The sequence below is a fragment of the Ceratotherium simum genome, chromosome 1, assembly GCF_057802395.1.
Source record: "Ceratotherium simum simum isolate JZ-2026a chromosome 1, ASM5780239v1, whole genome shotgun sequence".
Taxonomy (NCBI): domain Eukaryota; kingdom Metazoa; phylum Chordata; class Mammalia; order Perissodactyla; family Rhinocerotidae; genus Ceratotherium; species Ceratotherium simum.
Window position 1 is genome coordinate 68973302 of NC_141900.1, and position 5717 is coordinate 68979018.

General features: G+C 30.6%; 1 non-coding gene across 1 annotated transcript; it reads right to left on the bottom strand.

Annotated features, from left to right (window-relative positions):
- Positions 1 to 333: 333 nt before the first annotated feature.
- Positions 334 to 459, bottom strand: LOC147918236 (small nucleolar RNA SNORA51). Its single transcript, XR_015553600.1, has one exon. It is a non-coding gene; the product is annotated as a small nucleolar RNA SNORA51 (small nucleolar RNA).
- Between the last annotated feature and the right edge of the window lie 5258 nt (positions 460 to 5717).

Here is a 5717-nt window from a genome sequence, read left to right on the forward strand (position 1 = left end):
TGTTTGATAAGTTGTGTTTTACAAGAAAATTTTCGGTTTCATTCACATTTTCAAATTTATTGGTATACAATTGTATGTAATATCCCCATAGTATATTATTAGTCTATAGGGTCTCTACTGATATTTGACTTTTTATTTTTGATGTTGGAATTTGTGTTTTATTTTTCTTGATCAGTCTAACTACAGTTTTGTCAATTGTACTTTCTTTAAGAATCAGTTTTGACTTTGTTGATTTTCTCTAGTGTGTGTAGGTTTTCTATTTCATTGATTTCCACTCATATATATTAGCCCTTTAGTACTACTGTTTTTCTTTTCTTTTCTTTTTTCCTAACGCCATAACCCCCCATTCACAATACAGACCAAAGGGCCTGGGCTCACGTGTATATGTGGTAAGTTTACTCTGCCTCCTCTGTCTTTAGTCAGTGTAAGAGCACAGTCTGTAGTAAGCACCAGGAGGCCTGTTTTTTATTTTAATTTGCACTTAAACCTTTTTCTTTTCTACTACGAGAATTTAGAATTTTTACTAAGCACTACTTTAGCATTATCCCACCTATTTGACATATTGTGCTGTTTTTAGGGTTTATTTTAAATATTATTTTAAATATTTTTAATCTCTCTTATAACTTCGTTTTAACCACATAGACTTCTTTAGAAGTATATTGTTTAATTACAAATATTTGAAGTATACTTACGATATCTTTTTTTCTTAATTTCTTATTTAATTCCATTGTAATTGGAGTTTAAACTCTGTATGATTTGAATCCTTTGATATTATTAAGGCTTGTTGGATTGCCCACGATATAGTTTATATTGTTGGATGTTTCATGTGCCCTTGAAAATACTGTGTATTTTGCAGGTGTTGTGTGTACTGTTCTAGACATCTAGACATCAAGTTGGTTGACAGAATTGTATGACTCTTCTCTTTCTTCATTTATTTTTATCTGGTTATTCCATAAATTTCTGAGAGAGCACTGTTAAATCTTCAATTCGTTTGTGGTTGCTCTATTTCTTCCCTTAGTTCTACAATTTTGCTTCTTTTATTTTGAAGCTCTGTAAATAGAAGCATACACATTGAAGCCTATAATATAGTTTTGATTTATTGTTAACACTGTGGAGTGTAATTCATTTAGTTTTCTTTGCATTATGAACTCTCTGGTAGCTTTCAAAAATTATTATTTGGCAACTTTTATGACTTTTCTTGGTTGTTTTGGTGAAAGTATCCTCATACTCAGAAGTCTAATGATAATTTTTTGATTACAGAATTTCCTTCATATAAAATTATGGGTTTTTTAAAGGACATCTAGCTTAATTATTAAGCTGCCACAGAGGCAGTAGAATAGAGTGGTTAAGAATAAGAATTCCCATAGCCAGATTGTCTAGGTTTAAATCACAATTTCACCTCATATTAGCAGTGTGATCTTTGGCAAGTTAATTAACCTCTATGTTTATCAAGTTCTTCATCTATAAAATAAATCTAATAATAGTTTCTACCCAAAAGGGTGATCTGAGAATTCAGTGAGTTAATACTTATAAACCAATAGAACATAATTATTAATCTAACACATGAACTATTATAATTTATTATTGTCATTATTATTGCAAATATTAATGAAAAATTATACCTGGCTAGTGGCTCAGAGAAGAAAGAATTAGCAAAGTAATCATATTATCACTGTGTTATAGCTGAGTTAACTTGACACTTTTTATTATGAAATATCTAGATTAGAAATTGCTAAAGTAAGCTTTGGCTTTAATAATTTTTCATTTTATTTCATATCACGATTTGATCCAAGGTACAAGAACACATATTGTCTAAATAACTTGTCACAGCTTTTCTCGAAAGTCAGGATTTGTTTTAGCCTATTGTATCACTCTAGCTAAACAGAGGTTCTTACCTGTAAATAAAGAGTAACTAATACTATCCTGTCTAGAGGTAACTCTTCTGGTATTTTGTCTAAGAGATTATCCATTGTTTTCCAGGGCATTGTCTTGAGCCTCACTCTTCCTTTTTAGTTCTAATGTGTTATTTCTTTTTAAATACTTATGAGAATATTTTTTCACTGAGAAAGAATTTTAGTAAAACCAAATTTGATCATGGAAACATAAATTATATTTCCTCATGCTAATATTAAAAATCCTCTTATACTTAGGGAATTGTAACCCTTGGCCAATTGTTAAATTTTATGACACTAACTAAGCATACTCTGGTAGAAACATTATCTTTCTTTTTCTAAATAGGATAAAAGTTTCGAGATGTAGAGAAAAATTACTTGAGGGGATGTATATGTATATACGTGTGTGTGTAGAGTTGTGTATATATGTATATAATACATGAGAATCTAAGAAGCAAGCATGATTTTTAAGAAAAGCTAAGCTATAGTTTTCTTCTTGGTTTGGCTGTTATTCCAAAAACTCCAATAGTAATATGAGAATGAGATTGGTGACAACATTACAGAAACATCTGACATGATTTCCTGCACTTGGTCTTTTTATTTTCCCCTCACAACTCAACAAACAGAAGATGTCATCTTTCTTGGAAGAAAATACATATGGGAATTAGTTCTCCCATTTCTGAAAATATTCTGAAGGTACTCCCATTCTACACGCTATCACTGAAAACCCCAGTTGGCTCCTAAAACTAGAAAGGGAAGGTTATTCAGTAAAATTCCTCATGTAAAGGGCATGGACTTTGGGTGAGAAGATTCTGAGTTTTGCTGTTTTCTAATTTTATGATCTTGATATGGTGATTTATTCCATACACTGCTATTTCTAATATATGAAGAGAGGATTACAATACTTACTAAAAAGTGTCAAAGTAAAAATAGATGAAATTGTGTATAAAATTGCCCAAATAAAACCTGGCACCTCTCTTTCACTCACGAATAAAATCCTTTGTTAAATAAATATAGAAAAGTGGGAATGGCCAAAGAAATTTTTAGAACTGTTTTGAAATTCCCGGTAATTCTGTCCATTGGTCTGGTGACAGCAACACCAAGAGCTGGCTTGGTCATATGATTTAAAATTAAATAATACAAATTAAAAAAATACTGGTAAATATCAAATATACTTAATTTTATATTAATATTTTTATAGTGTGCTCTTTTTATTCTCATAACCATCACATTTACTAGCTTCCGTAAGTTTTCTAGTTTCTTAGAATGGTTTTGTTAACACAGTTATAAAAATGTTTAGCATCCAGAAGTAAATTTATAAAATAAGTTCTAAATTAAAAACTTACCAAATACAGCTTTCAAAAATAGTTTTAATACCTTATTTCTTTGTTTTGGATAAAAATAAGAAGATTTTTGATTACATATTTACATTATTTCCATGAAATCTAGTTAGATCCTTAAAATAACAAGACAGGTTTATAGGCTGATTGGTCAGCCATTGTAAACTTTTCTAATTGTGGTTGTAGGAAATATGTATGGGAAAATAAATTCCACGGTTTATTTTTAAAGCCCAAATCCAAGTAGCTATTGTTCTGCCTACTCTCTTCTGATTATCTCTCTCCAGGTTTTCCATATAATTCTTAAAAACAGTTACAACTTAGCTTTTAGTAGCACTTAGAGAAAATATTTTCTTTTTTCCCCTGAACTTCAAAAATAAGTCATTTTACCTCAGAAGGAAAGATAACACTTTTGAAGATAAGAATAATCACATTAGGTCTTCAACAATCTCTTGTCCATTCCACAGTTATATTTATCCTCAAAAGGTCTAATTCAGTTTGAGGAAAAGAAGTATGAAATCAGTTTGATTCCCTAAGGCAAACCCAGAGAGAATCTTATATTTATTTCTTTTAGTAAACTGATGGCTGCTGTCTAAGCCAAAATTAAAAGCATAAATATCAAATAGGAATGGACCAAGAAGCTAGATAAATCGACTTCACAACTAGATTTACATGTTGCATCATCAAAACTTTCTCTGACCCAGTCCTCAATTTATGGATGCTATCTTCAATTTGAGCCTTACCATCATTTCCTATTGTTCCCCAGCCTTCTACATTAAAGTACCTTGGCTTTCCCCTGAAATATAAATCTTTCTCTTTCTCTAACATAATGTAATAAGTAGAAAAGCACAATTTATTATACTTCTGCTAAAAATCTTTGCTGGTGTGCACCCTTCCCACACTCCTAGAGTACATTATAGGAAAACCCTCCTTAGCACTAATGATGAACTAAATACATGAAGACCTATGTATTTAGTCTCACACACACTATCATAACAAGATTTAACAGTGTGTTTCTGAAATTGACATGGACAGTGGAAAAGTATACTTAACAGATGTATAATGTTAAGACGAATTTTTAAATGAAAAACTTCAATATGTAGACATTTGAAGGTTCCATTATTTTTTCTATGTCTATATTGGCTCCTCTGATGGCCAATAATTTATCATATCTAGTGAAAATCAATCACAGAATAATTAATTTATTGACTAAGATCTATAACTTACTCCTCCAAATTTTTTTTTGCTCCTTTTCAGTGTGAACTTTGTTTTGTTACATTACTTTCTTCCTTGTCCCTCCTGTAAACACTACTAGCTGATTTCTTGAATTTCCTCCTGGTATGTATTATTGCTCTGAATTCCCTTTATTCTTCTCTTGGCCTATGTAATTCATAGCTATCTCTCCTATGTGAAGCCATTATAGAATTTGCGCTCAATACAAAATACAAAAATATCCCTCTTTCAATGCATAATTATAGTTCGTACGAGCCAATTCAGATTTAATTATGTACTACCATATTCTACTCATCCGTGAAACCATTTGCATTGCTTTTGGTTTCACTGATTTTCTCTGTTGTTTTTCTGTTCTCTATTTTATTTATCTACACTCTAATCTTTATTATTTCTTTCCTTCTGCTAGTTTTCGGTTTTAGTTTGCTCTTCTTTTTCTAGTTCCTTAAGGTGTAAGATACATTATTAATTTGAGATCTTTCTTCTTTCTTAATATAAGAATTTACAGCTGTTAATTTCCCTCTAACCAATTGTTTTACTTCACCTCATAAATTTTGGAATGTTGTGTATGTGTTTTTTCTTTAATTCATATCAAAGTATTTTCTAATTTCTCTTGTTATTTCTTTTTTGACCCCTTGGTTGTTTAAGAGTATGTTGTGTAATTTCTCCATATTTGTGATTTTCCAGTTTTCCTTTTATTAATTTCTAGTTTCATTCCATTGTAGGTGGCGAAGATATGTTGGGTGATTTCATTCTTCTAAAATTTATTGAGACTTGTTGCGTCGTCTGAGATATGGTATATCCTGGAGAATGTTCCATGTGCACTTAAGAAAAAAATATGTCTTCTGCATTTTGGGGGTGTAATGCTCTGTATATATCTATTAGGTCTATAGTGGTTTATAGTGTTGTTCAAGTCTTCCGTTTTCTTTTTGTTCCTATGTCTAGCTGTTCTCTCCATTATTGAAAGTCAGATACTGACGTCTCCAACTATTATTGTAAAACAGTCCGTTTCTGCCTTCAATTCTGTCAATTTTTTGCTTCATATATTTTGGAATTCTGTTGTCAGGTGTGTATATGTTTATAATTGTTACACCTTCTTTATAGATTGACCCTTTTATCAACATACGATGTCATTCTTTGTCTTTTGTAACAGCATATTGCTTAAAGTCTATTTTGTCTGGTATTAGTACCGCTACGTTTTATTAGTATAGTATATAATAATATATAATACTATACTTTACTATAGTAAAGCTCAATT